The sequence below is a fragment of the Onychostruthus taczanowskii genome, unplaced genomic scaffold, assembly GCF_017590055.1.
Source record: "Onychostruthus taczanowskii isolate IOZ18803 unplaced genomic scaffold, ASM1759005v1 scaffold18, whole genome shotgun sequence".
Classification (NCBI taxonomy): Eukaryota; Metazoa; Chordata; class Aves; order Passeriformes; family Passeridae; genus Onychostruthus; species Onychostruthus taczanowskii.
The window spans coordinates 9,289,911-9,316,420 of record NW_024499017.1 but is presented as its reverse complement, the minus strand read 5'-3'; positions in this window follow the sequence as shown (position 1 = coordinate 9,316,420).

Below are 26,510 nucleotides of genomic sequence, written 5' to 3'. Positions count from 1 at the left end.
TATGTAGATCTGGAAACAGTAGCTGCATCTTCTCAGCTTTTGATTTTTCTTGGAAGAAAAAAAATCACAGTCCTTAAACTGCTTTTAAAAATTCTTAAGATAGATCATTTGCCACCCCATCCATCTGAGTAGGGTTGTTTTTTAATGAATGTGAAATTATTTTCTCCCTAAATCCAGAATTGTACCATTGTCTAGATAAATTCTGTTCTGCAGTGTGTGCCTACAGAGCTGCTGTGTTCATCTGACTCTGGTGTCATGTTTTTCTTTGCACAGTACTTGATTAGGTTTGCAGGAGGGGACTGAAGTGCCTTCTCTGCATTATTTTTGAAGATTTGGTTGCTTGAGTGCCCAGATAGTTCCTAGTTAACATGTTTCAGCCTTGTAGCAATTATGTAGTGACAATTAGCATTTCAGATATTTCTGTATATTCCATTGACAGGCTCTGAAGTTTCTATGGAAAACGATGATTATGAGCCCATCAAAATAGCTTATAATTGCTTTCCTACATCTCTTTTTTTTTGAAAGAAAAACTATGATAAAAAGCACCATGATGCATTATTCAACTGTGCTTTTTTATATTCTAAATGCACATTGCTGTCCATCCCCTGAACTTAGGTTGTTATCATTGCATAGAAATCAGGTGTGTCCTGAGGCTCCTCTTGATCTGTGTAGCCAATAATCAATTGGCCAATAATCACCATATCAGTGACAGAAAGTGATCCTGGGTCCTTTCTGCCCCTTGCAGGACATGCTCAGCTCCTGGCTGCACCACCCCACATTGCTGAGAATCAGCTTTTTTTCAGAGCAGAGCACAGCATTGTTGGGGCTCTGCTGCAGCCACGAAAACTTAGAACACTTGTGAGGAAAGCAGAGAATATATCAGTGTCAGCCCAGTCTGCAACAGCCTCGCTCAGCTCCGGGCCCTGTGCCAGATTTCACGTGGTTTCATTGCTGCAGCCTTGTAATGGATAATAGCACTGCTGCCACCAGCTCAGGAGGGCTTCTGATTTTAAAGTGTGGGCTCAAACTCTGCCACAGGGTCAGAGACACGTTAGATGGCCAGATTCTGCTCCACAAAGCAAGTCACTGATTTCTTAACCTTACCATGAATTTTCCTTTCCTGGTAAGGAAAATTCCTTTCCTGGGAGTATGGGCAATGGCACAATTCTGGATTTAAGAAAGGAAAATTATTTCACGTTCATAAAACCTCTCCCCTGCTCAGATGGATGGAGCAGCAAATGATCTGTCTTATAAACTTTCAAAAGTTTACTTAATTACCTAGTATGAGACCAGTAATAGTGAATTAATTTAACAGGCAATAACAAGCTATTTCCTCTTTTTTCAGGGTTTTTATTGTACTTGTCCTCCAAATCAAAATTTAAACCTCCCCATAATTAGGTAGATCATAAATATTTATACATGGATGTTCAGGTGTGTCCTAGATTAGGGCTCAAACCTTTCTTAGGAAAAAAATAAGACTATTCTGTGAGAGGCTCTCCATCAATGAAGACAAAGCCTGGCAAAATCTCCATCAGTTTTGGTGAGACTGTGATTAGATACTAATAAATATAGTAAATCTTTGGATTTCAGAAGAGATATGAAGTTATTGGAGAGATATTTTAAGGAAAAAAATCATTAATTTTAAAGATAAGTTAATATATTTTTTAATACTTTTTTCCTCGAATTTTGCCAAAATTTCTCCATCTTACTTTTACCATAAAATGCTAAAATCCCCACTAACATATAAAGAGGAAACAATTTTTTATTAAATTACCAGTTGTTAGAGTGCTTTCCCTAGAGTTGCCTGTGCCAGCCTCTTGCTGTCTTGCCTGGTGATTTTGATGACACTTTCTCCATATGGTAACTTTTTTTTTTTTTTGAGCTATTTACTTTTTTTCCTGTGCACCTTCTCTTTTGCAGGGCTCGTTTCTTGGGCAGTTGTCTCCAGTTGAGGACTCCAGAGGGATGTGTGAACCATTCCTCGTGTTCTCTGTCCTTTATAGCCCCCAGTCCCTGCTGTCTCCTTGCTGTGGCACCACAGCAGCTTTCCTGTGCAGGTCAGGTCAGAAATGGTACCCACAGCCAGGTTCTCCAGGTTCACCCTGTACCACATGCTAAATGTTTTTAGCATTTTATAGCACACCCACCCAGCAGCTGGATGTGACACCAAGGGCTGCTCTGCTGAGCCTGAGGTGATCCTGGTGTGATGTGGCACCTAGAGGTTAAATAAAGTAGGTGGGGTGTGGCTTCACACCCCCAAGGAGTTAGTCATCATTTTAATTTGTGGGCAGGGCTTTTTGTGTTGCCTGCACTATAAGATGCAGAGCTTTGCTCCAAGGGTTAACACAGCCATGCCAAAATCCTTGTAGATTCCTGGCCATGGGAACAGGGAGAGTCTCCTGGTGCAGCCCGGAGCCGCAGTTTCCTGAGCCTGCAGGGAAGGGAGAGGAGGGAACAGGAAGGGAACATGACTGCCAGTATCTTCTGCTGGGAGGCTGCCAACAGGAAGCAGCTTTTTCATTTTTTTAGTTCCTTTGTGGAAGGCTCAGCAGCTCCCAACCATTCCAGCCACCTTTCTGGGAAGCACAGTCCTTCCTCTAGGCAGCCTGGAGGAAAGGCTGTGGGGTCTTGGTCTGGATTTTCCTCCTTGGGAAACAGAACTGTGTTGGGCCCCTTTAAGAATATCTATATTGGGATGTGTAGACTTCTGTTTTATTTTGGGCTTCTCTTTTGCCTTTGATTACATTCTCCTCCAATTCTTGAGCTGCTCCGCACCATCCAGGCATCTGCAGCTGGAGAAAGCGGCCAGGCGGTGCCTGGAGTGAGGTGAGGGGATGGAGGTCCCCACAGCAGCTCCTCCCTTCCCTGCACGGTGACACAAGAAATAGATCCTTGGGTGCTCGTAGGCTGAAGCTGTGGTTTATTAAAGTAAATTACTTTTTTTTTTCCCCCCCCCTCTTTTGAGTTATTTATTATTATGCTTTTGCTCAGTTATCAAATTGGAAGCAAATGGTCGAAGAATTTGCTTTGCATGTAGATGATAAAGACTGAAAGTACTTCTCTCCACCGTGGCACTTTGTGTACAGTTTCCTTAAGCCCAAATGGCTAATCTTTCCATAATGAACTTGAGGATGTCTTTTCACACGAGTAGTTTCAGTGACTTTAGTGAGATTGCATGCATTAATAGGCGAGCAAGATTTTACCTTTGAGAGTACCGAATCCTTTTGGAAAAATCCTATAATGTTTAAGTAGAAAAGAAACCAAAGAATTTATAGATTAATGACTCAAACCCAAAGAACCTGAGGGAGGATTTTCATAGATTCTTTGAAACATCTGGTAACATTTTGCTTTAATGTTTTGTTTACATGGGGTTAATAAACTGAGCAGCAGCAATAGGAATTGTAGGGAAGAAAGCAGTCTATGGGAAGAGGCAGCAGAAACCACCCTTATTAGCAGTCTATTAAGAAATAGCAGTTTGTAACACTTTATTAATGTTTTAATGGGCATGTTAATAATTATTCCTTTTTATGAAGTATTTAAAAATGGAATTTCCATATAAAGCACAATCATATATCCTGTCACATTTAAGTTCAGGAATAGAATTTTTGTTCTGTGCTTTAGGGTTTGTCCAAGCATCAGTAAATTTGGTTCTCTTTCCTATTGTACCTGCCAAATGTAATCAACCTAACCAAAGGAACGCAGTCTTTCTTGACCTATAAATATACAAAATATATTTTGTATAACACGTTGCAATTGTGACTTGGGCACGTACCCTATGAGTCTGAGAAGAAGGAGGCTACCTGCTTGCTGTTTAATTATCTTATCCAGGTAATATCACTAACCCAGATCCAAGTTAGACTTTTTAGAAGTGGTATTTATTAGGAATAAACCAGCACTACAGGATTTGGCCTTCTTTGGTGACACAAATGGTGCATTTCAAAATGGGCAAATGCAAACCAGGAAGAGCAGATCATATTTGAGAAGACTGTGCTCGTATAAACTTGTTTGTGGTGGGAATTAAGTGTCAGTGATTTATTATTCTACTCGGGCAACACAGAGCACAGAACTACACGAGGCTGTCTGGGAAATCTGCAAAATTTCCATTGGAGGAGTGGGGCCTTTTCCCCCTCTCTGTTACAAGGATGAGCAGATGTTAAGAATCACTTCACTGTTTTATTATTGAGATTTATAAAGGCCAGCAATATGGATTGAGAAGGCTCTAGGTATGTTTTCTGTTAGAGGCTGATAAAATAAATGAATGGCGTCTGGAATTTTAAAGAAAACTAAAAATGGCTTCATTTAAAACAGCAGCCATAAGAGCAGAATTAGCATGCAGAACCAATGGCTGATTGCTGAAAGAATGTATGGATGGTGTTAATGGTTATCAATGTATGGGAAAAGGAGAACTTGATTTAAAACTATTGAGTAGGGGAACAGTATATGAATCACTAGGAAAAAAGGGTTGGCTGTATTTTTGAAGTGTAACAATTCAGGCTACACAATGAGAACTTTTTTGTAAGAGCAAAAATTCAGATAACTTACCCTGATATCCTCTTCCTGACTAATAAATACAGAAATTCTGTTCTTATAAGCAGCCAATGAGTACAAGAAAGTATATTGCTAATTTTTCACACTGTAAAGTTCCTAATCATTAATGGCCTTCATTATTATTCAGTTATTCTGTTTTAGAAAAGTCTGTCAGTTATGCCAAATTATGTAGAGATATATGAGATTCTGTGAATGTTTCTTCACCAGATACTAGAATGATAAGTCACTATTTGTTCTTACAAAATGAGAAAAATGATTTGCTATAGATTCACAGCACTTTATGACTAGCCAGTAACATCCCTGGCTATACCTGCAAACACGAACATTTGAATCACAGACTTATGAAATACAGGCTCAGAATGATATAAAACACTGCTCTTGGGTTTATAGTTTCCCCCAACTGTTTGCTGGAGTGCCCAAGCAATCTGTGATTAGCTTTGTCATAAAGATAAATCTGTGGGCTTATTTTTTGGATCTCTCCTACCACTTTCTGACCAGCACAGTTGCTGGAATTCCTTTATGACAGGAATTTTCATTTCCTCATTCACCAGCACATACCCTGTCAGAATCCTGGGGGTCTGATTTAAATGGTTATCAGTGTCAGTGTGGCACACAGTCATTTTCTGGTGCCTGTTTTCTCCCTGGCTGAGGATGTACCGCCCTTATTTGCTTAATAAATGGGCAGTTAAGGGTCTTCATTTTTATGCTTCCAGCACACTCATGTTTTATTATTATTTTATTCTTTCTATTTATAGATTTTACATTAACATTTGATGAATTTTCAACATAAATGGCAATGCTTGATGTAATTCATATCACTCTTAATATGTACAATTTGCATATATTATCCCAAGCAATGACCTAGTAAATGAATTAAGTAAGCCTTGGTAATAAGAATGACATATTTGAGCCCGTTTAGACAACAAAAGCCAATGCCTCACCAAAGCAGGGCTCCTGAGAAAACACAGGAACCACCTCAGAATATTCTATACATTTTAATTCATCCCAACCCATGCTGGAAAGACACAAACACAGAACCAGTGTCTGAAATAAACTAGTTAAGTGTAATATTTTCAGTTCTTTTAATGAGCCCAAATTGTGAAGAACAAATCCTCCAATGAGTTGCATGTGGTTTTTATTAATTTTGAGCCTAAAAATGTTAATAATATCAATTATGTAAAAGCAGCAGAGAAATAATTGTAATTGCTTGCTTTGTGCAAGCCACGCTGTGCCCCTGGCTAATCTTCCTTGAGAAGCTGCCACAAAACAACCATTTAATAAAAGAGACTTGCACACATTTAGAGTGATGGAGGAGGAGAGTTAATAGAGTCTAGGTAGGTTTCTGTGTGTCTGCTTTGGTTGATAACCATCAGGATACCATCCATTATTTTAGGTAACCCTGCTCAGAAAGAGGCATCTTCTGAAAGCTATAGCGGGATCCATTTGGATTGTGTAGCTTCCACAGGATTTGCTAAGACAAGATAATCATTATGATTTATACCATTCCTGTAAGAAACTACTACCATATGACTTGAATATTACTAGGGAAGTATTTATTCCTTTAGTGATCATTCAGTGTTAATATTAATGTACTACGTTATTAAATCTCTCTGTTGTGGTAATGCTTTTGTTTTTCTTTTCTCACTGATTCATACTTAACTTATTGGACTTGATTCTGGTTTCTCACAGATTCTTACTTTAGCTTCACAGGAGCTATTTGTGATTTACATTAATTTCATGCTATTGGAATTATTCCCAGCAATCTCATTGTGAGGTTTTTTCCCTGTCCTTACAATTGTTCTTTGATTTCCCTTTGGCAACTATGGAAATGTTAGGCTTTGCCTACAGAAATTAATTATTTCAGGCTAAACTTCTTGGTTTTGATGGGAAAGAAGGGTGTACAATGGAGGCATTATACCTGCACCATATTGAGAAATTGTTTTGTACATTTATCCCAGTATAATTTTGTTTGGTGAAATAACTTGTTGGGTTTCTGTTAGGTTGTTGAATCTTCCAACAATACTCAGAACCTTCACAGTTCCTTCATTGACTGGAAAGACACATTTATTCATTACCAGTTATATTCGATGGATGTGACAATCTATTTCCCTGGGTGCTCATGATAAAACTTAAACTAAAAACACAGTCAAGAAAAAACGGGTCATAACTCCTTAGAATTTCAGGGGAACATCCCAAACACCCTTTGAAAGCCAGCATGTTGGGTGTTTGTTTTTTTTAATTTCAGAGCCACCTTCAGAGCCAGATCGCTTTTGAATCCAGTTCTCCTCAGCCATCTAGATGAAGAGGCAGCTTCCTCTAGAAAGGAACACTCCCCAGTCTATTTTATAGCAAAGGCAGAAGCTTTTGTGCAGCTGAAATCCCCATATGGAGAACACTCGACTGCCAAATTTCTATCTATTAAGTTGAATAGGATCCAGCATATGTGGCTCCCTTGATTGCAGTGCTGACCGAAATGTGCAAAGAGAAATGTGTTCTTTTAAACAGACAGCTCCTAAGACAATTTGGGCTTGAAGACTTGTAAAATTCAAGTTCCACCTGGATACATGCAATAATCAAGGCAAAAAGCCCTGAGCTCTACCATTTTCTGCTCCTGGTAAGATGCAGAGCCTACCAGAGAGCAAAGCAGTTGCTGCATTCTGCACTAGCCAATTTCTCTCGTTCATTTCAAAGTAATTTAAGCCTCCTCTTTTTATCCTTCACTTTGCATCTCTGATGACAAAACCAGGTTTCCAGCTCCTAACTGCTGGTAGGGTCCATCCTCTGTTCCATCCAGGGATAAGGCTTACGTTTGACACGTGTCAGCAGGTCACTTGGGTGCAGGTGGCCCAAAATTGCCACATTATGGACAGTTCAATGCAGAACTACAAAACCTACCCAAGAAAGAGTGGATACGTGTGGGCAGCTGACCTTCACCTGTATTTGTACTTGGGGCATTTGGTTGTAGCTGGGTCTGTTCAGTCCTCACACACACCTTTGGTCTTTTTAGGCCAGGGATGATCAGCAGTACTGACTGGAAGAACTTGCCTAGTTTTGTTGTCTCTGAACCCTCCTTACAAGGTCTCTGAGCTGCTGGTGAAAGCAGCTCAGAAACAATGTTTTAATTAGAATCTAATAGAAGAATTGAACCTGTTGCAACAGCAGCTTTATGCAGTCAGGAAAGCTCTGTGCTCAGAGCTTTCAGGTTAATTTGCTGGCTCTGGTTTGGGAGGAGTCCTGCATGTTGACATCTGTACATGCCAGTTGTTTCAGAGGAACAGAGTAACCCAATAAGATTTAAACTTGTGGTAGCTCCAGCAGAACACCTGGCAGGTTGTCCCTCTGCACCATGTCATGGTCACTCTGTGTGTCCATTTTGTGGTGTCCAGCACTGGGTTCAGCAGTTTTCTCACTCAGGTAACAAACCCTGCCTGCACAGCAGCACCTGAAGGGTTTGAGCTTCCTGTTGATTTTAGGGGCTGGTTTGAAGTCTGGAAGACATTGAACCAGACAGGTACCCAAGTTCGGATCAGTGTGTGAGCCAGGAGCAAAGAGGCTGCCTGTGACTAAGCTGTAGTCATTAGAACATAGCTGCTCCAGCTCCTGGCCAGTACAGAGATGGGGAGACAGCATTTTCCTTTATTGCTACTCAATTTATAGCCTCAGGTTTATGTGAAGTCTTTGAAAGTCAGTGGGACGTAGGCGTTTAACCTGCTTAAGTACTTCTGTAAATTCCTTTGGACACCCTCCTGACTGGTGGGCATGGAGAGCTTTACATTTTCAAAGGCAAAGTAAGGACATTAAATAATTAATCCCTACAATGTTTCTGTGATCTGTTGCCATCTATATGGACGAGAAGACTGAAATGAAGTAATTAAGGTTGCACAGAGGTGTACAGAAATATGAGATCTCTTGATAATCAGCCCTACATTTATTTCCTTCCTGATACTCTGCCTTACTGTTATTTGTAGATGAGTAAAGTTGTATCCACAGACTTTCTGCACACATGAAGTCTCAACTCTGACTCACCTGCCATCCTATTAAGAAAATATAATAGAAAATGAGGACATATCCCATGTGTTTTCTCAGGTTTCAATTGTTTCCAGAGGCTCAGACAGCATGGAAAAGTGGTTAGTAATGCACTAACATTGAAGGAAATCTTTCACAAACCAAGTGTCACTGAACGATTGCTTTTTTATGTGATGTGCAAAAAACTACTTTCTTTTTTCTTCCTTTCATTTTTTTAATCTGCCTGACTCCATTGACTGAATCTCTACAATAAAAATGTGAGGTTGAGGATTTAGGTACAAAGAGGAGAGCAGCAGTTATATGCCAGGTTTTTTTAAAGTGGAGAGATGATTTGATTAGACAGATGACAGCTGGAAACAAGTTTTGAACCTCTCTGTATTTTGGATTGGCAGCATAGCTCCAGTCTGCTGCAGTCTGGTGGTTTGGAGAAAGACTGGAGATAAACAATAACCAGGACTTTATCAGAGCTGCTCTGGGGAGTGGCTGCACTGGGGAGCACTGTGCATGGAGAGTGGGTGATAAGGCCTCTCTGGAAAGGTTATAAATGAAGATTAGTGAATAACTGCAGAGATAAAGGACTGCACCTTCCATGGTGGGTGTTCTCCAGACACCAGCAGTAAAGTCACTCAGTAACATGTGCTGCTGGCCAGCCCTGCTCTGCCAAGTCACTGGTGTGTGTGGGATGGCTCTTGTTCTCAGCAAAATATGCCAAATATGGCTAAACCCTACAAAATGTGGAGTCAAGACTGATAATCCCATCTGTCTCAAAGGGAGATATCAGCCACTGCAGGCACCTACAGAGATCAAGACCACAGGAGAAATTCCACTGTGAAATTGTGAGATGCCAGCTAGAGATGCCGTTGCAGTGGATCAGGAAATCTGCCCAGTGCTGTGGAGGGACTGTGTCCATCCCTCAGCCAGCAGAAGCAAATTCCAGGTCCAGAAGTATCTCCAGTCACTGTGCATGCAGTTTAAGGATATAGTTGGATCTAACCCCAATTCATTGTCAGTGGTTATGTCAGAAATTATTAAGCCAAAGACTCTTCAGTAGGAGAGAAATTCAGTTTTTTTCTCATTTTTGGGATACCTAACAGATTGAAATAACCCAATAAAAGCCTTCCTTAGAGAAGGAACACCAGAGTCCAGTATGTGTGCTGTATAGTCTTGAGCTTAGCTTTAATAAATTAATCAGTGCTGCATGAATATTCATTGAGCAGAGATGTGAGGAGCAAAGCTAGACAGAACTTAGGAAACATATTTGCTAATTTTATTTTCATGAATTATTATAATTTCATATTTTTACTATATTTTTGTTAGCATTTGAGTCTTAGAAATGCTTTATGACTAGTTTTAACTCCTAGTAATGCTATTCTTGATGTCTTGGCTTAAAGGGCACCTTAGGACTTTTGGAATTAATAATTTTTTAATAGTTTGTTTGCAAAACCTTCATATTCTGGGCACTAAACATCTAGGAGAGAGTTGCTTTCTTGAAGGATGACATTGAAGACAGCTCTGGTTGTACAGCCCAGGAGCAGCAGAAACAGAATTGAGTTCCAGTCCATTTCTCTAAGCACAGGCCCATGCTGTGTTTCCAGGTGGAAAGCTCAGGTTTCTTTTTTTCTTATTAATTTTTCTTGGTATGTTGCCTGTGTGGTACTATTCCTGGCTGGAACCTGGTCTGCAAGGTCCAGGAGGTTTATTTTTCGGCTTTGTCAGTTCTGTTCTTGCTGCTCATTCAGCCTGGAAAGTCATTTCCCCAAGGATCTGTGGACTAATTTCAGATTCAGAAAGCTTGGATTTCTCCAAAAATTGCTCCCTCTGCCTATTTTTCCCAATTCTTATGCTTTTCTTATGCTGACTCATATTTGCCCAGGAGAACCAGAGAAAGTTGGCTTTTTCTGAGCCATCTGTGCAACATAGATAATACTGTCATCAAGACACTTGCAGGATTGCATTGCATTTCATCACCTAGAGAGTGTCTGCTCAGTGTTCATCCTGTGCTGTGCTGTCAGCTCCAGGCACGTGACCTCACTGGACTTTAAACGCTTGCAAAATAGGATCAGGAAATAGCTTTGTGGGTTTCTCAATGTGGAAGTCCTTTCACAATGTCTGAAGAACTCAGCAACTTTCAGTTGTGCATCCTAAAAATAATTGTTTAAAAGAGCAGAGGTGTGATGACAGGATATTAGTTTAAATTCTTTATTTTATTTCAGTGATAGACAATAGTGACTTTCCTGGCTACACTGAAATCAGTGGCAGCACTTGCAGTGACTTTATGAGGCTAGAATACACTGGTGTAGTCTTAACCACTTAAATGGTTGACAGCTAGTAAGAACCAATATCAATTTCTCAAATATTAGTAATATATATATATATAAGTTTTACCATAAAAAGTAACATGCAAATGTCTCTGCTTGAGGAAGATTCCTTACTTTCAGTTGTGAGCTCAAATGATCCTAATATTCAAATGTACTACAGGATTTATAACCAGTGAAGTAGGACTTGGAGAAAGTTATGGCTGGTATCTGAGAGCTGTAACATTTACAAACACTAAATGAACAAACCCATATATTTTTATGCTTGCCATTCCAGACCCATGAAACTTATCTCAAAGGTTACGAGACAAGGGACTGAAAATGATTCTATTACACAATTGCTGCAGGGAGTTGCTGAGCACGGTAATTAATTGCTGGTGTATTCATTTGCGGCAGGAGGAGCAGCAGAAGGAAAATATCTCATTGAATTTGGAATTGTATTTATTCATGTATGCACTGTGGTGTTACAGCACAATTATTATCTGACACATTGGAAGCAGACTTGTGCTCCATTAGTTGCTGGAGCTATGTGCTATTATTGGATGATCTGCTACAAAAATGCACAAAACATTTATTTTGAGAGATGCAGTCAGGATTATAATTGATGCCTCACAGATCTCTGCCTGGCGTTCTCCAAACCCAGCTAGAGAAATAGGAAGCTCAGTTTGGCATCCTCAGCCTCTGAAAATGCAGAGGTGTCCCCAGGGGTGATGGAAACAAAGCTTGGGCTCCCAGATCAGCATCTCCAGTGAGGAACTCGGGGTTTTTATCTGTCTGGAAGGAGATACAGGGGCAAAGCCAGCCTGTGCTTCTTTCCAGTTTCCAGTGCAGTGCTGGCACCAATCCACAGGCAGCTGCTCATCCAGCATTCCTGGCTAGAGGATCATTTCAGCAGCTATATAGTATGTCAGCCAAGAGGAAGCAAGAAGAAAAAGGAAAGTAGAGTTATGAAGTTAAACCCAAGAAAATAAAAATTGCAGGCAGCTGTAGTGTGGCAATGGTTGCTGGTGAGGGTAATAGTTTATTCAGTGATTCTGCTACATCATTTCTCATAAAACCTCACATATCCTGTTCCAAGACTTTTCCCCTGAATTGTTCATTATTGTTTGCATGAAGCTTGTGAAAGCTGACATGACAACAGCTCATGTGAAGGTTTATGCTTTGGACAGCTTCTAAAAGAGTAAATATGGAGTAAATAGTAGCTGTAGGCAGAACTGTGGTGGTGTGCCAGTGTTACCCTCCCAGGAATGAAGGAAAGACTGTGTGCTTTGCACACATTAACCAGTGCTCAGCAGTAATTCCAACCCCACCGAGCTCAGCTGTGGGAGAGCAGAGGTGGGATGTGCACGGCCTGACCACACTCCAGATGCTGTATCCGAGAAGATGTGGAGTGGATCCCACCCTGCCACAGAAGGCAGTGGGCACAGGCTCTTCCCTTGCCCATCTTTGCATTGTCCCTGTGGGTGATGAAGAGCTGGCTCATGTCCTTGTGCTGGAAAGAGCAGTGCCCAGCCCTGAGCAGCCTCATGGGTGCCAGCAGTGTGGCTACTAGAGTGAGGTTGTTTTTCACAAAGGAGTAGGAGAATCAGGTTTGGAATGATTATTCCTGGAGATTTTAAAAATAAACCAGCAGCTTCTTCTAGGTCTTCTAAACAAACAGCCTAAATGAATGTGAAGTTAACCTCTCCTTCGTTTCAGTCTGATGAAAGAAACAAATGGAAGCAATGACAGGATTATATTACTCTATTAATATGACAGATTTTAATTTGTGATAAGAAAGGAACCTCATTCACTGCTTTATTACTTTCAGAAATTCTAAAATCAATGCAAGATATGCCATAAACATCATTCTTGGCAGGCACTCATTGAGGTGAACATATAACTCATAGATAGCTTGAGCTGAATTCTGACCAATTTAGCAAGTAATAAGCAAGACGATGAGAACATTAAAAAGAAGAGACAGTAACAGAGTTAGGAACAGATGGTAGCCATAAATAATGCTGAAATAATAATAATATTTTAAATTTATATATGATGCCTCTCAGTCTGGAAAATCCCACAATGCTTTACAAAACTGAATTTAAAACACAAACTTAAACAGGAATGCATAATTTCTGGTGTGAAATATGACAGTTGTTTGAGAGCCCAGGCAATGCCAAGTCATTTGGGACAAGAAGAGAATAAGAATTTTAGTTCATTGCTGCTGCATTAAAAGCTTGAGTTGAATTTTATTTCTTTCCTCTCTTCTAATCTATTTAATCTATCATCACTGGTAGCATCTGGATACTCTGCTGTAATACATTGCTACTGTCCATAAAGAACACTCTCTCTACTGCTAATGATATCAGATATCAGATGCACTGTTGACTTTATTTATTGAAAACTCTCAATGATCAACAATTTGGCATTCTCCAATGCAAAAAAAAAAAAAAAAAACAAACAAACAAAACATTCTCAGCAAAAATATCTCTCAAGGCCAAGTAGCAACAGTAGTTAGCATGTCCTTGTGCAGGGAATATTAACTCCCATGTCAGTCTAAATTCTGAAACCCTTGTCTTTCCCTGCAGAACATAATTGCTCCTTCCAAACACTTAAGTAGCTCAGCCCAACTTGAGGCTGTCTTCTGATCTCAGATAAACCCAGGCAATCCTTCTGGCTTTACTGGGATTATGCCAACATGAGTGAAACTAAAATTTACCCCACACTACAGGAGAGCTGATAGGTGCATAAGGCACCGTGTGATGTTTGAAGGCTGCAATGGAAAAGTGCTGGAGGATAAGAAGGAAAAACCATACGCTGTGTACACAGAGCAATGGAAACTATTTAAAGCAGCTCCAGCCTCAAATATTCTGTGTAGTCCCTTCACAAGGAGAAAGATGTTACATGATAGTCTGGATATCTGAGTGATTAGGTTCTGCATTGTAATATAAAATAGAAAATATTGAATGCTTCTGAGTGACCAATGACACAATCTATGTGCAGGAATGATGAAAAAAAGTCAAGAAGTGATGTTGGTTAAAATTAATTAATCTTTAATACTTTCCCATTCAGATCTGTAGGAGTGTTATCCAGTGTTCTCCAATTCCAATAACAACAACATTATTCTCACACTTTCAATAATGGCACCTGCAAGGCCTCTATAGCGGATGAGTTTTACATCAAACTTGTGATAACTGTCCTGGAAATAGTGGAATTACTGCAGGGTACAGGACACCCTGGAATACCAGAGCATTTCTTGAAAATGGAGTGTTCCCCTGGAAAAACAGAAAATAAAGTTGGTGGCAGGGCTTTATATAAAATTAACTTTTTAACCCTTCTTAGAAACTACATTAGCTTGCATTCTTTGAACTGTTGTACATAAGTATACACATACCTACACAGATGGACTCTCTACTGGTATCAGGGACTAGTGCAATACTTAAAAGGTTTCTTAGTTTTAGACCTGCCTTTCTGAGACATTGGGCAGTCTCCTGTTTATTTGTTATTTTACATCACACTGGATTTGGATTGGCTTCCTGGTCCAGCAGTACACCAGACTCTAGCTGCAAATTTAAATTAAAATTTATATTTCAAAACCAGAGGATTGATGACATTGGAGTTGATATTCTGATTTCCAGGGCTTTGTGTCACCATCTCATAGCCCTGAAGTTGATTCCAGGAGGTTGTTATGGACAAGGACTGTCCATGCAGGCTCTGGACAGCGAGCCTGGTGACCTCAGGCTGCCTCCTGATGGGGACATGTCCCTGTGCGAGTGACCCTTATCAACAGCTGCACGGAGAGCCTGAGTTTTGAGTGGGCATGGAGGTACAGCACACCTCCACACCAGCACCAGAGACAGGCAGCTGACACCTTGCATCCTACTCCCAGATCTGTCAGGCTCAGGAACCCCTCCTGTCCCTCGGGGAGTGGGTTTGGGTTCAGGAATGGGGAAGCTGCTTTGATGTGGGTCTGACAGCTGTGCTGTGCTGCACAGCAGGGCAGGCTGGCCCTGTGTGCCGCACTCCTCTGACTACACACACTCCCTTGAGCATTCTACTTCTTTGAATTTCTTTTTTCTCTTCTCACCTGAGCTGAGGCAGGAGGAAGAGAAAGATGTGTTTAGTTTATTCTTCCTGCTGTCTTTGCTTTACCTTTCAGGCCTGTCAGTGTGGAAAGATACTCAAATGCTGAATTTGTATGAAAACATAGACTCCAAAAACTTCCATTTTAAAGTGCATTTTAGTCCAGCTTATAAGAAATGGGTCATTCAGTAGCCTGCTTGCTGAGTATTGTTTTGCTTGTGTTTTGTCCACAGCCTTATCTTTTCCACACAGACTTCCAGTTTTTAGGAAACTGGTTTGCAGGTCAGTCTGCAGGTACCTAAATATTTCTGGCTGTTTTAAAACCTCAGTACCAGCTGGAATTAAGAAGGTCTGAACACTAAGCCTACACTACTGCTAACTTAATCACTTTATATAAATTCCCTTTGGATGATCTCTTTTGTCCCTCTTCTTGAGGGTGACATTTGTTCTCCCAGCCTGTGGTGAGACCACAGTGAGCTGGCTGACCACAGGAACGGCTGCACCTCTCTCTGCTCACTGCAGATTAGGAGCATGGGAGGCATCTCTGGTTTCTCTTTTTGTCTTTTTTTTTTTTCACTCTCTATGTCTTACTTGCAGAATGACTGAAAAAGGACAAGGTTGAGATATTTCCTGAATGTTGCATTGTGCCTTGCCCTGCATGGTGCACGAAGGAGGCGGGCAGAGAGGATGAAAAGAGCTGTGGGACAAACGTGGCTCTTGTGCCATGCAACTGCTCAGAAAAGAGAGTCCATGGAGACTGGGGCTTCAAAACACTCAGGCTGGAGGAGGCAGGGCTGTCAGCTTTTCCTGCACCAGCCTTTGGAATAATTGCTTCTCCATATGATTTCTGTTTCTGTCTAGAAAAGTCTTTTTTTTACAGTAGGAAGAGCATCCTATAAATATTCTGTATTTATTATTTTGCTAGAGTTTATTCAGTATGCTGAACTTAGATCAATAAAATGAGGAGAAGGAGGGAAAATACCCCAAGATAAAAGAAACTCAGAGTGCTGTGCATTCCAGAATAAACACAGCACTCCTTGACATGGTACAGGCACTGTTTGTGCCTGGCTTCCCAACAGGGGTTCTTGCACATCCAGTAACTTTGTTTGTATTTTGTAAATTAGCAGATGGCTCTTTGATACAAAGGAGAATGTGTTCCCACATCAGATCGAGTATCTCTCTTCCTCTCTTCCCCTCCTCTGATATTAAACAAATCATAGAAGACACAAACACAATTGCCAAAAATAAGGCAGAGACGGAGCAAAGAAAAAATATGTGTAAGTTGACTGTAAAGTTCAATTGACACTGACTGCAGTAAAACAAAGAATATAACTGATACTCAAATTTCCAACATTTCTGAGCTCCAGGGACCTAGGTACAGCCAGCTCACTTTGTATGACTTTTCTCTGTTTCCTTCCTGCAGGAGTTGCCTAAATCTCATCAGATGGGGGAATTACTCAGGAAAGAGTCACTGCTGAAGTGGGGGAGTAATTTTGTACCTGTCATGTAACCATTTCATAGACTCATAGAATTGTTTAGATTGAAAATGACTTTTAAGATCATCAAGTCCCACCTGTAACCCAGCACTGTCAAGCCCACCACTAAACTATGTCCCCCAGTGCCACATCCACACCTCTTAAATAGCTCCAGGGATGGTGACTCAACCACTTCCCTGGGTAGCCTGGTCCAGTGCTTCACAACTCCTCTGGGGAAGAAATTTTCTCCAGTATCCAGTCTAAGCCTCCCCTGTTGAAACTTGAGGTAATCTCCTCTCGTCCTGTCCCCTGTTCCCTGGGAGCAGAGCCCGACCCCAGCCTGTATCCATCCTCCTGTCAGGGAGTTGTGGGGAGCAGGAAGATTTCCCTGAGCCTCCTTTTCTCCAGGCTGAGCCCCTTTCCCAGCTCCCTCAGCCACTCCTGGTATTCCAGACCCTTCCCCAGCCCTGTTGGCCTTCTCTGGGCTTGCTCCAGCCCCTCAGTGCCAGGGTAGAGCCTGTGTCCTACTTGGTGATGCACGTAAGGCACCGTGCCTATTTACCAGAAGTTGGGCTTGATTTTGGCTGGAACTTCAAGGCAGTAATTTCAGTAATGTAACAGCAATTAAATTAGACACTTAGAAACTACATCTGGCTAAAGTATATTCCCCATTGTTGTAAAAACTCCTGTTTTTAATTGCTACTCTGAAATGTCTTTGGAAATATTATTGCTGCATTAGTCAACTCTCTCCTTGTTTGCTTGAACTCTTGTCTACACAGATAGCACAATGATAAATTATTATGTGTTTCTTTCTGCTTGTGTGTGTAAACTAAATATATAAAAGAAATTACTGTTCTTTAGGGCTGGCCTTCACTTTTTGATTGATTTGTACAAGACCTGGCATTACTGGGTCCTAGTCTATGATTGAACCCTACAAGCACAATGGCCCTGCAAATAAATAAATTTCTACCCTGAAGACAAAATTATATTTACTTGCACTTTTCCCTACAGGTCTTTGCACCAGAAGTCTTAAATGAAAAAGTACTTTCTCTGCTATTCCCACATCTTCTGCATCCATGGCTGGCTCCACTGACCTGACTGACAGTGGAGGATTTGTCACTAGCCCTAACAGGAATGAGGGGTCCAATAGCTGTGATGGTTTAGAACAAATGAATAAAAGGCTTTGTTCTCCTGAAGCTTTGCCTGACATGGAGCTTGTGTCCAAAGGTGGAACAAAGTATGGCTTCTTTTCCCTTGAGCACTGGGTAGCAGTTAAGGGGAAAATTTCCAAAGTACTTGTGCAGAGACTAAAAAGGTAGGACAAAACCAAAATGGATTTAATGCTCATTAACAACAAGTATTACTCCAAGTGGAGGAAAAAAAAATTAAGGGAAAAAATTTGCATTATATATAGGAAAAATATGTACCATGGAAAATGCATATCCAATACTAAACATAGGCATAAGCCCAACCCTTATTTTACAATCATTCAGAGAGTCTCCATTGATTTCCAGGGATCTTGAATGAGATCCAGTTCCAAATCTGGCTTTCTTAGCTCATGAATACTCCTCTTCAAATTAATTATTTTGCTTGAACTGGGAAAATAAGACAGATTTTTGGTAGTACAAGTCTTGCCCTCGGCATTTTATCATAGATATGATTTGAGAGAGTGCCCTTTCAATGTAATGCCTGGTATTGACATGAATAAATCTACAGTGATTTGGTCTGTTTTCCAAGGATGGGAGTCTTAGGACAAATACAAGGAGATAGCTGAACTATCAGGAGAAATTTAAGGAGTCACCTATCTACTCTCTAAATGTTCCCACTATATTTCAGAGTGTGAACAGGAGATAAATCATACATTAGTTTGCTCATTTTGACTCTTTAGTGACTAATCCATCCATGGGCACTCCTCCTTCCTGCTTTGTATTTATCACCTGAGCATAATTGTGTAGGTATTTGTACAGGGTAAATCAGAGAAATGGGAATGTGTCTCTGCACATTACACCTCTGTGTCCAGAGCAGTGCTGCAGCTGGGGCAGAGCCACAGGCATTCCACAGGATTGTTACAGGGTTTTTGTTTGATGAACATCTAAGACCTTTCCACTGAATGCAGTGTGTTCTGAGTTAAAACACAGGTCCTGACTGTTCCTTTGACATACAACTGTGAAACTCATTTTCTGAGACACAAAAACATGAATGGTGTAAAATTTACATTTTTCGTGAATATTCATTTAATATTTATAACTATTTTAGTCTTGCTTACATACTCCCCTTGTTTTCTGATACTCATACTGACTTTTTAGTAATTAATTTGAATTTTGGTACTAGCAAGTGGCGTCCCCTATGAAGACTATTGCAAACATGGCACATTGTTTTAAATTGCATAATAAATAATCGTCTAGAAGGGTGACACATTCAGCAAAATGCCTCTACTCCCGTTTGACAGGGTGAACGCCTATGTGCTTTTCAAAGCATCTAGTTTAGCACTCTTCATTTGCAAAGAGGGAAGGGAGAGGAGAGAGAAATGCTACTCTGAGAACAGCTTGTCTCATGTTGACCTACTTTCTGCACCAATCTGCGTGCAGCCCGAGCTGCTGTTGTGTTGACACTACATATCCAAGCTAAAGCAAAACCAGCAGAATCCGTGGCCTTAGAGATTGGCTCTGGAGAAGACAAAAGGCCTTCTGGGTTTGATATGGCTTTTGGATTTGCAGGCACGGCAGGACTGGGATAAAGAGAGCTGATTTTCAAAACTGACTCCTGTGCCTCTCCTTTCCTGTCAGATCTGAAGTAGATTTTGCTCACCTAACGAGGCCACTCTGTCTAATCTCTGAGGTACATTAATGTCTAAAGCAGGTGGTGTTGGTCCAGGGAGGGTCTCCTTATCTGCATGGGAGATGTGGTCACAGAACTAATTTGGCTAGTCTTGTCAGCATTTTCTCTCCTGCCAGGAAAATCAGAAAATATAGGAAAAGGGCTTTGCCTATGAGAAAAGCTGGGATGCCCATTTTTCATCCCTTTCACTCCTGTTTAGCCCCTATAGATTATTTGCAGAGGGTGCAAATTAGGGTAACTACAGAGCTCCCCTAATTTCATACAGAGGAGAGAAGTTTTGTACTCAGCCTGCAGACCAGAGAAAGGAAACCATTTTTGTATCTACATATCTGTGCAAGGGTTAACCTTGTGCTGTTTGGAAATTATTTGATCTGGAGATTCAATTAATGATCTTTGGGTTTTGTTTTTTACTAGCTATCATTAATTTTTGAGAGAACATCATTTTTGATGCACTTCACATCTACAACTCCTGCTGCCTACAGTGGGAGGAGGTGCTGCTACCTCTTGAGAAATGGGAGTAAAAAAATATGTTGTGTCAATCTGCATCAGTTTTATCATTTCAGCCAATGTTTTCACAAAAGCTGATCTGTGCTATACAAAGCAAATATTATTCCTTTGCCCCCGAGAGCCTCATGTCCTTTAATGGAAATGAATACAGTTTTATTCTTAGCAGCTTCTTGCAGAAACCTCCAGTAATGTGACTTTTCTCCAAAATGTCTTTTTTATGACTAGTTGTAACTTAAAGCAAGAACCTTGTTAATTCTGAGGAGAAAGATGCTAAAACTTTTGTTTCAAAACCATGACAATTGTTTTACACCATTCTGAAGATTTCTTTTTGCAATCACTTTATTTATTTTTTTTTTCATCTCCTTTGAGAAGGGTATTTGTGAAAGGATACTGGAAAGATGTCTTGAAATCCATTTATTTATTTAGGTCCTAAGGAAATTAAGTTGACCTCAGTTTAATAGAGCAAGTAAAAGAGTGAGACAAATCATAGCCTTTAAAAATACCTAAACGAGGTCTTGTAGAAACTACTGTACTGCTGGGTGAAGTGTTACTGGGACTTTCTTGTACTTTTTCCTGCAACCCTTGGGGGGAATTACAGCACAGAAGAGTGGCACACGAACATGAGGTTCACTAACCTGCCTCGCTCTGTGACACTCTCATCCCACAGCATCCTGCCTTTTATGAGCTCCTGTGATCTGCTTTTAGAGTGGAGTAAAACAGGCACCATAGGATGGACTAAGAGTCCTTGGGTAAAGCCAGCCCTGAGCACCAAGTGCAGTTATTACACTGAACTTTTCCCTACAGAGATTTGGGGATTTTAAAATTGACTTAGTGCAGTGCTTTCCACTTCTCCCGGGAACACCCAAGTGGGTGAAAGTTTGATATCTGTCATTCTGCTCAATTTGTGTTTCTGGGGTAGAGGCCCTCCTATCCTCCCCACTAAGATTTCTCTGCTGACATTGCCTATTGCTAAATGTTTCTTGGCTACCCAAATTTGCCAGCTAAGCCATGTAGGCCACTGGGACAGGAAGCTTCAGGGGCTGTTTTTACTGGTTGCTCCCTGGGGTTTGAGGGTTTGGGTTTGCATGAGTTCTCTTGCAACGCTGAACCTCACTGCCATGAGAGCACCCCATGATCCAAAAGTTCCTACACCTCTGAGCCATGAAATGCAATTGAGAGCTGTTAGGTGTAAGAACTGCTATTATTGTAGCCTTCAAAAACTCAGGTACTTTTTGTTGAACTGTCTGAATGTGTTGTTTGCTAATTGTTTGGCATAATGCCTGTGTCCTTTGATTTCAATTAGGCAACAACAGCTTTCCCATTGATATCTGCTAGGAATTAGGTAAAGTCAGGTGTAAGACACTGGAAGGAAAGTGGTGATGAAATTATAGGTGGATCAGTGAGTTTTAGACATCAGAGAGAATCACAGAAAAATAGATTGGTTCCCTATACCTACCATTTCTTTCGTCTGTGATATTTAATATTTCTCATTAATTTCCATGAATTTTTAAGCTTATGCTATTTGAGGAATTCTTTTAAAGTGCAAATAATGGCAGGAACTGAGAGTCATGAATTCTAGTCCTACCTTTCTTTCATCCTCATTTGGTGATGCCTGACCTTGAGGAGCCAGGACACTGACCAGGCTCTCCATGGTGGGACAGCAACAGGGCATCTCTCCCTTCCTTTCCTTGACATCTGTGGAAACCCACCGCTGAAAAAGAGTTTCAGGCTAATCCAGCTAAATCAACCATGTCTCTGGTCTGAGTGGTCTGACTGTCAGGACTTTCCTGCTCTACAAAGTGCAGATTGCAGCCTGCAAAAAGCTTAGGTAAAGTGCTTAGTTCTCCTGCTTCTGTTTACTGTGCTGTGCCAGTATTCATAACCCTCACTTACTGACACCAGGATTAATTCCTTAACATCTGGAAAGAGATTTGAAAACCTAAAGCAATAATTTTACAATTATGCTTAATCAACACAGTGCATTTAATGTTTATGTTATTATATGAATGTTCATTGACAAATTAAGGGCACATTTTAAAACTCCATTAGAAAAGTCAGTAAATATAAAGTCTTTGTTCATCAGTATTTGGTTTATGTACCAGCAATGTTCTACCTTGTCTTTTATGGATGTGAACTGGATGGACATGATGCTTTAGTGACTTCTTAAGCAACAAAGCTCACAGCCCAGTTCTTTCCCAAATTTTGAGGTTTTATTTGATTGTGGTGGGATACTTCTGCTGAAAGTACAATCAATACCTTGTATTTTCAATACCATGAAGATGAAGAAGTGCATTACATTTTTCAGCTGTGGTATCACTTCCAACAGGAATAGAACAAACAACCCTTTTTAGCTGTTTACATGAATAGACTTTCAAGTGTATCCTCTAGTTCCCCTGGGAGGTTAATTTTTAAAACTTACATCATTGGAAGACAAAACTGAGTCAGTGAAGTGCCTTTTTAAAGTATTGAATGAATGACAGGCTCCCATCCTGCCCAGGTCAGCTGCTGCACTCTGTTTGACAGCAGCACCATACTGGTGACCAGTCCTGTTAGAAAACTAGGCTGCACTGCCTCAAATTGCCCATGGCCTGCTTGTACTGTCACACCTTGGCTCTGGTCCCTTCTGCTCAGAGCTCAGCACCACAAGGGTTCCCCATGGAGGTCTGGTTTGCGGGTGCTGCACGCTGTCCATCCTGGGCTGCCCCTCTGCTGTGCTGAAGTTCTCCTGAGTGCTATGAAAGCTGGGGCCAAACATGCAGGCATAACTAAAACCATACCTGGAAAGTGTGTGCTGCCCCAAAAGTCACTAATTCCTTTAGTCACTCCAGTAAATCTCTTCCCACAACAAGCATGCACCGGGAGTTGCTCCTGCCCAAAAGAGACCTGTGGGAGAAGATCAGTGTCGGAAAGGTTAAGTAACTCAGTCCATAATTGCAGGGACATGTCTGTAATTTCAAATTCTCTGTGCAGAAAAGGAAGGCTTTTCTTTCCGTCAGACCATGTGGCAACAGAATCTGGCTGTCCTGTGCAAATCTTGTAGATGTAATAGATTCCTCATTTGGCACAGATTTTCAAGCCAAGGTGATTAGTAAGTCATAAATATAATGCTAAAGTGATCCTTAAAATAAACAACATTTGTGATTTTAAAATCCCAGGAGATGAGGTTTAATTTCTCCAGCCAATCTGGGAATGTAAAAGATTTTCCTGCAATGCCTTATTGATATAATTTGACCTTGCTCAGCATTGGAGCTCCCTGATGGAGGTGTGGGGGGAGGAGGGGTGTGTGGACACACATGCAAAGTGCTCTTACTATGCCTGTATTCAAATTCTAATTCCATATTCTTGTAAGAAGATCTCACTGGGAACCAAAAATAGCACAGACAGAAAATATTCTCACAAGGTGATTGTCACACAAATAAGAGGAGTTTCTCTTTAACCCATTCTCTTATCAGCTGAGCTCTCTGCAGGCTCCTCATCTTCTGCAGTGCTTTGCTTTAGCCATTGGCCAAGAATCTATTCATGAAAAGCAGCAATTTAATGGTAATAAATATCTCCGTGGTCGACAGCATGCCACTAAGCTGGATTTAATGAAGTGTGCTTACCTTGTTTTAACAATATAAAAGTGTTGTTTCAGCGATGGTAATTTGCTGTCTTTGTAGCAGGGTGTGTTTGGAGTTTTGGTGAAACTGTTTTTCTGGGTCTTTTCTAGCTTTGAACGTGCCCAATTACATCTGCTGCTGCTCTGTTCCTTTCAATGGGATAGCACAAAATGCATGCCTCACCCAGGTTCTTCCTGTCTGTCACAATTTCATGTATAGAAAGAGAAGGTGAATAAATAAAGTGATGCCTTTATTTATTTTTATTACTGCAAGACCCACAAACCTTGGTTTTGAAGGAGACTGGGCTGTGCTAGGCATTATAAATACACAGAATAAAAAGGTTGTCCTTTCAGTAAACCTGTTCTCTACGTAGTGGAGAGGGGGATGACAGAGGATGCTGGGGGAGGGTGCAAGGAAACCCCAAAACAATCTTCAACACACAAAGCAGCTATGCACTTGTCTTTATAGGGACCAGGGAAAGTAGAGGCATGAGGAAGAGAAAACCTGAATTCACTTGTTCAAAGCTCCAGTGAGTGGTGTGACCTGGCAACGCCTGCAATCTGAGGTTGAATCTGATCAGTGCAAGAAACAGATCCATCAGAGAGGGGGCCCACGGGGTGGAGAAGTGGTGTGTTAGACAAGGGGGAGGTGACTTAGGGAAAGAGGGAAGTTGATCCCATAAACACCAATTTTTCAAGGTTGTTTTGGGGGAAATGCACTGTGTGGAGTGTTAACAGTGGTCTTCAAATGAGCTGATCTGTCAAGGTGGCATTTTACAGTGGTGTGTTAATTCCTGGACTTCCATGGTAGACACTTTCATACAGATAAGAGCTACCATTCTGTTCTTTTATTTGAATTTGTTCATAGATTATGAAAAAGAGCTGATGGTTGTATATTTACCACACAACAGATGTTCAAAGTTCTCAGGCACATCATCTGCCCAATTGCCCATGGCTTTGTCTATTCCAATTATTTTTTCCCATATGTACACACTGGGTCGCATTCCAGCTCTGAGACAAAGAGGGGTTTATTTTTATTCCTCTACAGGACTACTGAGATCCTTTGGGCTTCTCTCAAGAAGAAGAGAGATCCCAAAGAGACCTGTCACATCCCAAAGAGACCTGAAAACTTGGCCATGGCAGTAACCTGTAAGGGAATGACTGACAGGCTCCCAGTCAGAAGGTCTGGTGATACTTCTGCTATGAAGCTTTTCATTTTGGGTGTGATATTCAGCTTGTCCATGGCGCTTTACTCCAAAAAGGATGCTACATGTTGGATATTCCAGCAAGGCTGCCTCATGCTGGCTGTGGGAGAACTTGGGAAGAACAGACCCAGGGAGCTGCTGGACCAGCTAAAGTGGGTAGAGGTTATGGGCAGAGCCTGAGTGCAGGAACAGAGAGGGGATGAATGCTGTCCACAGACAAGGAAAAATGCTTTTACCATCATAAGCAGCTTAAGAATTGCTGTCCTCCCTTCTTTCTGGTAATAACCTAGGACGTCTCTGAGACAAGGGCTGCCAGTGAGGCTCAATGCTGAGAGGGATTTGGGAGATACACTTCCCTGAGAAGATGCTGGTGGGCACCTGCCTGGTGACACCTTGGCTCTTCCAGCAGGGTGAGCTGCCCTCCTGGGATTTGGAAGCAGGCCCCACAGGTTTTCCTTGCAGGCTGAGCTGATGTGCTGCTCAGCTCCCCTTTGTGTCTCTGTGTCCTTGGCAGGAGCCTGTGCTAAGCAGCTCTCGCCAGGGCTGTTCTGGTGCTCACAGCTGAGACAGGAAATCTCAGAGCAACCACACTTGTTGTAGTGGAGCCCTGACTCAGAGAGATGCAGTCCTGCAGGGAGCTCGATGCCATCAGAATGCAGAGTAGGCTGCAAAAACCTTGCAGGGAGCGGAGAGAACACAATGAGCTCGGAACAGCCGGGTTTGACATTGGACAATCAGCCAGGCACAGTGCAGCCAGCCCGGGATCATCAGCCATGCTGAGAGGCAGGGGTAATTAAGCACACACAAAGATACCCTGCAGATATCCTTCTGCAGCTCTTAACTATTCTTAGAAAAGTTTTCCTAATATATAGCTTATATATTGCTCCCTCTGAATTAAATGAATTCCCGTGTTATTTGTCTCATATTCTTGTTTACTATGTTGGAAGATGGTATCATATTCTCCTGAGTCTCCTCTTTTCCAGACTGAGCAAACAGTGAAGAATTCACCCTTGCCCTATAGGAGGATATTTTCCTCTAAAGTTTGTCTGCATTTTGGTTAAAATACGATGTTCCAAATCTTACCACAAGAGAAGTTTCACTAATGCTTAATGAAAGGGAATAATTGCTTTTGAGGTCTGACACAGATCGGTGGTATTAATACATCATTGGATGAGCTTTGCTCTTTTTGTTGCAGTGTGTCAGTGTTGAGTCATATTCCACCTGGGGTCCTCCATGACTTGCAGCACTCATTTTGCAGCACTCTTATTTAACGAGTTATTTCTTACTTTGCATTTGTTCTTTTGACTTTTTCTTTTCCTACTACTTCACACTTGCTTTTGTTGAATGTCTTGACTTGATATAAGGGTCTTTATTCAATACATCAAGACTATTCTGAATTCTAGGATAGTCTTTCAAAGCAGTCACAAACTTAGCCAGCATCTGCACCTTCTGCACTGTCCTTTCTATGGGCTGAGTCATTTGTGAGAACACTGAATCGACCTGGATTCAGGACAAATCCTTAGGGGACCTTGCTTGATACATCCCGCTACTCTCAATACTTGTGGGAGGAAAACCTGGTGTTTGAGCACAAGCTTTGGCCTTAATTTGGGAACAGCGAGGCATTAGGGCAGCTCATGTCACCATCTGAAGCAAAGCCTTGGCTTTATAACACGGGATGGCCATGAAAATACACATGAGCATCATCTGTACCAGCTGTCCCGTGCCTCTGCCCTGCCCAGCACACAGCACCACGCTCCACCTTCTCTCCCTGAACCCCACTGTCTCAGAGGGGTTATAAATACACATCCTCCTTCAGTTGGAGAAGGGAGACGAGGATGCAGATGGGTGAGAACTGTTCCAGTGCAGCTCGCTCTCGCCCGGCGCATAATGAGATCAGAATGCAGGCAGGAATGTGTGGAGGAGTGGAGCTGGCAAG